The following is a 10,849-nucleotide window of genomic DNA, read 5'->3' as shown; positions in this document are numbered from 1 at the left end:
CCGCTTCTCTCTGTCCCCTCTCTCCACTGAGGGATCTCCCCCCTCCCCACCGCTTCTCTCTGTCCCCTCTCTCCACTGAGGGCTGCTGAGCCAGCCAGTCTCTCTACTACCCACCACCCCGCCCACCAAAAAAAAAATCCACCACCAGCTACAGCTCCTCACTGTAACCTTGGCAGCCGGGAACTCTAAGAGGGGTATTTGAGAAACTTGGTGACTAATGAATGAATATCAGCACAGGTTTGTAGAAGACAATGTTGTGTTGACTAATCTGTTATCGTGGTGAGAGGTTGTGCCCTGGGTAAGGATCTAGAGACACTGGGTTGGTAAGGTTTTTCACCAAATACCTGCTAACTAGTTACACCGTTGAGGCTATATGCCTCTCTCTGCAGAGTCTGATGGATACCTTGCATCTCTTCTGATGTAGACTTACTGTTTACCTATTAGAATATTTGCCCTTTCCCCTGAATCTCCCCAAGTCTCTGACTCTATAGATAAATTATATTTTTAATATCTGCCCTTAATCCCACTTTCCCACATGCCAAAAGTCTTTTGTTTTAACCACTGGCTCACAGATATAAGTGCTGTGATGATTTCACCAATCTCTCTAACCTTGTTCTCAGCTCCCTTGATGAAATTTGAGGATATTCTTTTCTCCAAGTTTTTACTTGGATTCAGTAACTCAGTTACTTGAGTCATTAGAGAATGCCATCTCTTTATTCAGATTGTCTTTCTGGGCTTCTGGATAGCTGGTCCATTACATTGAGAGTCTTTGTCTTGTGAAAGCTTTGCTTTTCTATTTCTCCTTACACTGATCATTTCTATGAGATATGACCTCTATGGCAGAATTTTCATTTCCAGGATTGAGCCTTCATGATTCTGATCCTGGATCCGTGCATGCTGCAATGTCTGGACTCTAAGATGTTGGTTGTAGTTTCTGTTTGACTTGTTCACTGTAGCTCTTCCCTTTCTTGCACTGGCTCTCTAGCTGTTGCCATACTATTTGGTTTGAAGGCGTGTGGAACAGCAGTCAGTTGAAATTGTGGTCTTCCGCCAAGAAAGAGTTTTTGTGACTGTGTTTTATATTGCAAGATGATAAATCAAAATCTTAATTTTTCTTCAACAGGGCTTTGATTGTCCTCACTCCACTCTAACCTCTCCATTAACCTGTGGGTATCTAGATAGTCTTGTGATATTGCACAAATCTATAGCATTCTGCAAAGTTTTTGAGACATTAATTGGCAAACTGTAGGTCATTATCTGAAATAACTATACTTGGAATGCCATGCATTTTAAGAAATCGTCGAGGAAGTTAATAACAGCTTCCAAAGTAAGTCCAAGCAAATGTTTGACCTCAATGCATCTTGAGTAATAGTTGATAATGATGAGGAATATTTTTCCCATAGCTCAAGAAGATTTATGTCGAGGCACTTCCACAACCTGGGCGGAAGTGAGGAAACTGTAAGTGGTTCGTTATGTTTTGATGGTGGATCGTGTAGGTGATGCCATTCTTTTTTTTTGCAATTAAATTGAAACTTCTGGCCACCATGTAGAATTTTGAGTTCTATCTTTGACGCTTGTAATGTCCAAGTGCCCTTGGTGTAACCTCTGAGGAATGTTGAGTCTGAATACTCAGAACGACTAATCTCTCATTTCACATCAACAACTAATTTACGTCACTAATGTGTTTTCACTGTTCCAAGTATTGTTTGAAAATGTGATTATTTAGAATATATTGTGGCCATTCGTCAATGCTGTACAGACAAATTTGCATAATTTCTCATCTGTTTGAGATTTCTGAATTTCTTTTCATTTTTGTTAGTTTAGTTAAAGAAGTACAGAACACCACTTCTTGATAACATTTTTGTCTCCATGAACTGCTTGTTCAGCAGGAATACCTGGCAATGTGTTCACCGTAGAGTTCTCTCCTTGGGCATACTGGATTGTAGTATTGCGCCTCATTAAACATAAGTGAAATCGCTGCACTTCCACAACCATTTTCACCAGTTCACTGGCAATGAGCAATGTTATCAATTGTTTATGTTCTCTTTACCTCAAATCTAAAATGTAATCTGAACATTTTTTTTTGCATGACATTGTAGCTGCTGGTGCTTCTTTCTCGATCCATGAATATCAAGTTTAGTGAAGATTGTAATTTTTTGCTAGCTTCACCAGACCTCAACCATTGGCACCATAGGGTGGATCTTCCTATCCACTATTTGTTTAGTTCTAGCAGGTCTACATGAATTCATTTTGATAGTTGCACCATAACAGAACACCAAAGTTTGGCTTTGTCACTGGTGAAATCATTTCCTAAATGTAACATTGCCTCAATTTCATACTTTATCTTCCTTAATAATTTGATGTGGAACTTTCCTTGGAGTGAATAAGTGCATTGGTTTAGCATGATGATCTCATCATGAACTGCTAGGTTTGTTTAGATTTCCAAGGCCATTCAGTACTTTTGGAAATTCTGCTCTGAATCAGTTTTATTTTCTCCTGCTTTGTAATTCTTGGTCGTATAAATGATTTGCAACTTTGTGCAAACTTTTCAGCTTAGGTATGAAGACCCTTGATTTGATTTCTCTCTGTGACTTCTCTTCCTTATACAATAGTGTTGTAATCAACTGACCTTTGTAGTTGAATAGTAAGTGGCTGGAGGAAGTCTTATTTTTGCCATTTTTCTGTGTTTAAGAGCACTGATACACCTGCTTAACTGTCTATCTTGAAGTTTGCTTCATACCTATTTACTTTTATTTCAGCTGTTGAATCGTTTCCCTTGTATCCAGTTATTTCTCTCAGAAATTTTATTTAACTGCGTTTAGGCTGTTCAGTCTTGAACATTCCTTGTTCTGGTGGGTTTTTCTTATTGGTTTTGCAATTAACTGTTTTTGCTGTGACAAACAGTTTTAAATGTCCTTTCCTCTTGTTGGAATGACACTCCATATTTTTGGCAGGACAATGTTTACACCAAAGGAGGTTCCCTGCCACAGCAAGAATATAACATAATGGTCATCAATACTTCTTTTTAGCTTTCCTGGCCTCAGCTTAGGTTCATTATACTGTCTCAACTGGTCTTCTGCACAAAGCCTCTCTGTTGTTGCACATAGCAACTCTGTTCTGTTTTCTCTCACCTGCCAGCCTTGCTAATTGTACCACTTTTACTCATCTCAAGTGTTCCCTTGACTATAAAAATCCAAAATAGTCTTATCCAAGATTCAAACCATAATGCAATTCTTCATCAGATTCCAGATTCTCAATTATCCGCTAATTGATACAGGACATTGATGAGGAATCTATACTCTCTCCCAGGTTTTGTAGGTGTTTGTGAACTTTCACCCTTTCTATAATTATAGTTTTTCTAAGACTAAAATAAGCACCAGAAGAACCATAATATCTTCATAGGTGATGGTTTATTTGCTTATACACTGCCTCATAAAAATGTCCCCTGCAGTCAGCAGCATTTATGCAGAGAAGGGTCTGTGCTGGTTTAGCCACTACTCCCAAAGCATTCCTATACTTGACTCACCGTTTACACCGGTGTTTTCACCTCGCAGTTTGATTTGGGCAATCCAATGCTTGAAAGTTTGTTCCATGGCTTCTCTTTACTCGAGTTGTCTCCTGTGGTGCCCTCTGTTTGCCATCATTCTGCTTAACATTGCTTTCCAGTCACAGAGGTTTTTCTTCATCTTCCCATTGCTCTGACCTGTTGATGTTGGTTTTTCTATCAATGCTGTTCTGGCTGCCTTTCTCCTGCTGCTGGTTAGGTCGCTGTCTGTGACCATCTGTTAGTATGGTGATGAGTCTCAGAACTTTGAGCCTTGGTAAGGATCTAGAAATGCTGCTAAGTCTTAGGTGTTCATGCTGCTAACAGTTTACACCATAAGCTTAACTTGAAACTGTACACAGAATCATTTCTTCCAGAGTCAGTTACCATGTGATCTTTCATGTCACTACTGAAGAAAGCTGACTACATACATACTTGAGTATTAACTCTTTACTGTACAATTCATTTTTAGCAATGCTGCAGAGAGGGTTGATCAGCGTAGTGCAGTTAATATCACGCATGTGAACTTTCAAAAGATGTTTGCCAAGTACCACCTAGTGGGCTTGTTAGTAATGTTAAACCCTATTGGATTAAAGGAACTTTGGCAGCATGCATACAAAATTCTTAAAGAAGAGGGAGCAACAAATAGTTATTTTTCATACTTGAGGGAATTGTGGTGTTCACCAGTGATCAGTATTAGGACTACTAATCTTTTTGCTACATGTCAATGACCTGCACTTGTCTGAAAGGATGGTTAGAACAGATTCAATAGTAATATTCAAAAGGGAATTGGTTAAATTGTCAAAGTAAATCAAATTACAGGGCTATGGGGAAAGAAAAGGCGAATGAGACTAGTTTGATAATTCCTAGCTCAGAGCCAGAACAGGTACAATTGACTGAGTGACTTCTTTCCTGTATTGTGTCATGGTTTAATGCAATTAGTTCTATTATGAACAGTACAGTAGATACCCATAGACAGTGTTGCATGTTGTTCTGATGAAGGGACCTCTTCATGGTTTGATACGGGGTTTTTCATCATGATCTTTGGAGAGTTGGGTGAACTTTACAAAACCTTGTGGATTGAAATGAGATGGGTTGCGGTCAAGATGTGGAACACACAGATGATGGGTGAGATACTGACCGAGTGCTTTGTGTCAGTTATACTGTGGAGAAGGATTTGGGAGCTAGAGAACTTGGAGAAATAAATAGTGATATCTTGAGAAGAGTCTGTATTTGTACCATCAACAGCCATAGGTATGGTGCCAGAAGACTGGAGGATGGTTAATGTGCTGCTATTATTTAAGAAAGGTGGTAAGGAAAAGCCAGGGAACTATAGACTGGTGAGCCTGACGTCAGTGGTGGGTAATTTGCTGGAGGGGGTTCTGAGGGACAGGATTTACATGTATTTGGAAAGGCAAGGACTGATTAGGGATAGTCAACATGGCTTTGTGCTTGGGAAATTGTGTCTTACTAACTTTGAGTTTTTTTTTGAAGAAGTGACAAGGAAGATTGATGAAGGCAGAGTGGCAGACATTGTCTGTATGGACTTCAGTAAGGAGTTCAACAAAGTTCCACACGGTAGGCTGGTTAGCAAGGTTAGATCACATAGAACCCAGGGAGAGCTAACCATTTGGATACAAAATTGGCTTGAAGGTAGGAGACCGAAGGTGGTGATGGAAGATTATTTTTGAGACTGGAGGCCCATGACCAATGGTGTGCTGCAAGAATTGGTGTTGGGCCTGCCGCTTTTTGTCATTTATATAAATTATTTCGAAGAGAATATAGGACGAATGGTTAGTAAGTTTGCAGATGACGCCAAATTGGTGATGTAGTGGACAGGTTATCTTGGAGTACAAGAGGACTTTGATCAAACAGACCGAGGAGTGGCAGATGGAGTTGAGTTTGAATAAATGTGAAGTGCTGCATTTTGGAAAGTCAAAGCAGAGCAGAACTTATACACTTAATGGTAAGGCCCTGCAGACTGTTGCCAATCAAAGAGACCTTGGTGTGCAGTTTATAGTTCCTGAAAAGTGGAGTCACAGTTAGACAGGGTAGTCAAGAAGATGTTTGGTTCGCTTGCCTTTATTGGTTGGTACATTGATTATAGGAGTTGGAATGTTATGTTGCGGCAGGACAGGACATTGGTTAGGCCACTTTTGGAATACTGTGTTCAAGTCTGGTCTCCCTGCATTATGAAGGAAGTCGTTAAACTTGAAAGGGTTCAGAAAAGATTTTCAAGGATGTTGCCAGGGTTGGAGGGTTTGAGCTATACAGAGAGATTGAATAGGCTGGGGCTTTTTTCCCTGGAGCGTTGGAGGCTGACGGATGACTTTGTAGAGCTTTATAAAATCATGAATAGTCAAACGTCTTTTCCCAAGTTAGCGGAGTTCGAAACTAGAAGGCATAGGTTTAAGGTGTGTGGGGTAAGATTTAAAAGAGACCTCAGGGGCAACTTTTTCCACAGAGGATGGTGCATGTATGGAATGAGCAGCTAGAGGACATCGTGGAGGCTGGTATAATTACAACATTTAAAAGGCATCTGGATCAGTGTATGGATAAGAAGAGTTTAGAGGGATATGGGCCAAATGCTGACAAAATGAACAAGATTAGTTTATGATATCTGGTCAGCATGGATGAGTTGGACCAAAGGGTCTGTTTCCCTGCTGTACAACTCTGACTCCATCAGGCTGATTGTTCTTTGACTGAAGAAGACAAAATGTCTGCAATGATTTCAGGTGTTGCTTTGACTTTACCATCTAAAATGAATTCGGAGTTTGCAATAAGTCTAGCCGTTGCAACAGTGCTTGTTAAACAATGGATGTCTCTGTTTATCACAGTTGGTAACCTTACTGATTTTATGTGGCAGCTAAAACTATTTTCTAAAAATGGTAACATTATGAACAAAATGGTAACCTAGCTAAGAAATTGGCTCCGAGGGTCTGATGATGAAACAGTGAGTAGGGATAATGAGCAAGCAGTCCAATTGGCATTTTGCGCCCAGTGTCCCAAAATAGTTTGTGTTGAGGGTTCAATTATTTGTAGTATTTATTGATGACTATAGAAATCCACATGTTTGTTCAGGGAACAGAGATAAGTGGCACAACAGGTGGTACAGATGAAAGCATAAAATTGCAAAGAGATACTAGTCAATGGAGTGGATAGCCAAAAATAAGAGCAGTAATAGAAGTCGATCAATCTATGATTCAAATATTCTAAAAGGATTGTGATGTGTGTTTATCCACTTTGGACCAAAATGAGTAGAACTGAATACTTCATTAAATGTACAATGAAGAATGTTTTTACCCAGCATCAATAGCTGCAGTAAAACTCCAGTGTATCTAGGACTGAGTGTTTGCATAGCTTGTGTCTACTGCTAAAGTGGTCTTTCTGACGCTATGAGGGAGTTTTTTTAAAAAAACTCTCCATTTATCGAAAGCAGGGAAATGAACCAAAATGGTTGGTACTGTTACAAAGTAGGATTTGGGTCCCAGGCCCCTCCTTTAAAATTTGTTTATATGCCAATTATTACATTAAGTCACCAGTCAGAGTACTGGCACAGCATTACATTGCATGATCACAGCTACACAAAGAAATGTGGAACGCAGTATCAAATGTCTGGAATCATCAGGGGCCCTTTCGGCATTTGGTGGATGTCTCTGAGGAGCTTCCATAAAGACCGTAAGATATAGGAGCACAAGTATACCAAATCAGCCCAATGAGTCCGCTTCACTGCTCTGCTGTTTAATGAGATCCGGGCTGATCTGATAATCCTTAACTTCACTTTCCTGAAGAGAGGCCGGTATTCCATCACCAAGTCATCCTTTATTTACATGTGCACTGTACATGGGCTGTGACCAGCCAGCTCAAAGCAAGTCCCTGAGGAGACCCTTCTGAATCTCCTGTTATATCTGTCAGCTAGGATTCCAGATCAGATCTTTAACCTGGGCCAATCTAGACTCTCAGTCAATGAGATCACCTGGCCATGGTTCGCATCACTACATCCCTCAAACCCCTTTGTCTGGGGATGTAGTTCTGTTCTCTCTTATAGCTTCTCTTGGGACATTTTTGCCCCAACTCCGGTTCCTTCGACTCAGACACGGGCAGCATGTATCATCTCATCCAGAGCATCGCAGTAGAGTTTCCTTCTCTTCTTCCGGTGGTAACAGTACCAAGGTTGCATGCATCTCAGACTCTGAGGTTTCCTTGATGCTAGACAGAGGTGGAGAACCCACAGTTTCTGACAGGCCTTTCTGCCAATTCTTAGGGGCCATGTATGTTTTGCTCCTGCCCCGTTTGCACAATAGCAGCTTTCGGGTGATGCACGTTTTTGTTCAGGATTACCTCATCTACCTGATCTTTGTATGCCTCAGGACCTGACCTTGGGTTGATCTCGCCTTGTACCCATGCATAGCCACTTCCGTGGTTCCAGCACCGAACTTTGTCCCCTGAAGTAGACTGTCTTTTTTGCTTAGTGGAGTCTTGTGTCTGGCATTCACACTCCTCCTCCTCACCACACCTCTCCACCCAGGTGTGTGAAGAACAGATTTAGCCTGGTGCAGAGTCTTCTTACCATTACCAACTCTGCTGGAGCTATCCCTGTAGTTGCGGGAAGGGTGGCCCTATAATCAGACAGGAACCAGGACAGTTTGGTATCAAGTGAAACTGTACACAATTTCTTTAAGCCTACATTCAAAAGTTTTGACTGCTCTTTCTGCGAGACCATTGGACGATGGATGGTATGGAACTGTCCGAACATGCAGAAAGCCATTTGACTTTAGGACATACTCAAATTCCTTGCTGATAAATGCAATATCATTATCCATGACCAATACTTCTGGGAATCCATGTAACGCAAATAATGCTCGCTTTTCAATTATCCAAGTTTACTCAATCAATTCTATGCATGTCCAACCACTTTGTGGATGCCCATTCAATGACCAGGAGCATTGAGCTCATGAAAGGACCAGCACAGTTGACATGTAGCCGAATCCAGGATTTACCCAGCCTTTCCCATGAACGTGGGGGAGCTGCTGGTGGTAATTCTTGTATTTGTTGACACTCTGGGCATTCCCCCTCCAACAGAGCTACGTCAGCATCCAGTCCTGGCTATCAGACATACTTTCTTCCCAACATCTTCATTTTGGAAACCTCTGGATGACCCACTGGTGGAGTTCACCGTATCTGGCAGCGCCCTTTACTCAGGACATTAATGCTTTTCTCCCCATGGTAACATTCCATCCTCTATGGTGATCTGGTCTTGCCAGCTCCATAAAAGTTTCAATCCTAGTGGTGATGGCCCTTCTGTTTCCACCATTACAACCAGCTATTTTAGTTTTGCCAGGACAGAATCTTTCTGTATCCACACAGCAGTGACCAGAAGGATGTCCAGAAAATCTAAAGCCAGAACAGACTCTTCCAGGGAGGCACCACCGGTGGTATATCTGCCAACACATCTGCATTTGCTAGATGTTCCAACTGGTAATTGTTCCAACTGCTGAATTCAACCAGAAGCTATGGGCAGCACATACAGATAGTAAGAACTGCCAATGCTGGAGTCAGAGACAACAGTGTGGAGCTAGAGGAACACAGAAGGCCAGACAGCATCAGAGGAGCAGGAAATTTGACGTTTCGGGTTGAGACCCTTCTTTCTGAAGGAGGGTCTCAACCCAAAATGTCAGCTTTCCTGCTCCTCTGATCCTGTCTGGCCTGCTGTGTTACTCTAGCTCCACACTATGGCAGCATAGCCTTGTCTTCTTTAATAGCCCTAGCAGGGGTTTGTGGTCCCTTACTATGACAAATTCCCATCCGTAAAGGCATTGGTGGAACTTCCTCACAGCAAAGATGACCGCCAAGCCTTCTTTCTCTACCTGGGTGTATTCGCATTCAGCATCAACCAAAGCCTGGGAAGCAAACACTGGTGAGCCAACAATACCCTGATACTGTATGGGAAGGCATCGCATGTCAGTACTACCTCTTGCTTGGGATCATAGTGTGCCAACGGCTTAGATGACAATAGCTGCTTTTTCACTTCCCTAAAAGGCTATTTTTTGGCTACACGACCATTTCTAAAGCTGACCCTTTTCAACAGCTGATGTAAGCGTGCTAAGTTGGAGGCTAAGTTACGCATGAATTTCCCATAATAATTCACCAACCTAAGGAAAGACTTAAGCTGCAGTACAGACGTGGGAGCCAGGGCACCTTTGATTGCATTCACTTTACTTCTTCCAACAGGTATAACCCAGTCTTGTCATCTTTGCAGCCCAAGTAGGTCATTTGGGGTGCCTGGAACACATTTTTCCTTCCAAGGTGTATGCCCTGGGAGAAACCAATTTCCTCAAGTGCTATTTATTGGTCTTCCCAGTTCTTAGCACTTCATCCAGATAAATGGTAACCTGGGGTAGCCCTTGTAAAATCTTCTCCATTATCCACTGGAAAAAGGGCTCAGGCTGATGGTACCCCAGATATACCCCTTGTATATTGGTACAAACCATCATGGGAATTAATTGTTGCATACTTCTGGGACTACTCATCGAGTTGCACCTGCAGGTTATCATGGCTCATGTCCAGCTTCGTGAAGGACAGTGCCCTTCTAGTTTTGTATAAAAGTCCTCTGTGCAAGTGATTGGGAATTTATCCAGCAGCGAGAAGTGGTTTACTGTTTGCTTAAAAAAACGAGCAGTCAAGCTTCACAGTCGGTATGACCAGTGCTGCCCACCCTGCAAGCTGCACTGATTTGATGATTCCTTCACTTTCCAGCCTCCTGATTTCCACCTCTACTTTTTCCCCTGAGGCAAATGGCACTCAGTGGGCCTTTCAAAATTGCAGAATTACTTCCTGGTCAACATGCAAAGTGGTCTTGGCCCCTTTGATAGTCCATAGCCCTTCCTGAAAACTCCTGGGTATTTCATTAGGACTTCACTCAGGCAGTCATTTCTAATTAGTGAAATGTTGATCCAATCTAGGAGAACCTTTCTCGACCAATTCCACTCCAATAGGCTTGGGCCTGTATCACTTACTACAATCAGCGGTAACTTCGTACCCTTAATCTGTAACGGTTCCCCAGTGTGTGTTCTCAGTCTGGCCAAGATCTTGCACAAACTTAAGTGTTGGAGCCCAGAATGGACCTTATTAAAGACTGGTTCTGCAACCACTGATACAGCTGTGCTGGTATCAATCTCGATGAGAACTGGAGCATTTAACATGACATTAATTTTAGTTGGTCAATACAGTGTGGAGCTGGAGGAACACAGCAGGTCAGGCAGCATCAGAGGAGCAGGAGAGTCGATGTTTCGGGCCTAGACCCTT

At 42.0% G+C, this 10,849-nt stretch overlaps 1 long non-coding RNA gene across 2 annotated transcripts in view; it reads left to right on the top strand.

The window, feature by feature from the left end:
• LOC125483363 overlaps window positions 1–10,849 on the top strand; it is a 40,917-nt gene that overhangs the window by 840 nt on the left and 29,228 nt on the right. The window contains exon 1 of one of the 2 annotated variants that reach the window (XR_007262323.1): window positions 23–237. The exons of the other annotated variant lie outside the window; for it this stretch is intronic. This is a non-coding gene — a long non-coding RNA (uncharacterized LOC125483363). Of the gene's footprint in view, window positions 1–22; window positions 238–10,849 lie in introns of those variants that run through there. 2 annotated transcript variants of the gene reach the window in all.

Source organism: Rhincodon typus, chromosome 6 (genome assembly GCF_021869965.1).
Source record: "Rhincodon typus isolate 14 chromosome 6, sRhiTyp1.1, whole genome shotgun sequence".
Classification (NCBI taxonomy): Eukaryota; Metazoa; Chordata; class Chondrichthyes; order Orectolobiformes; family Rhincodontidae; genus Rhincodon; species Rhincodon typus.
Note: the sequence above shows the minus strand (reverse complement) of the source record. Positions and strands in the feature narration are given on the sequence as shown.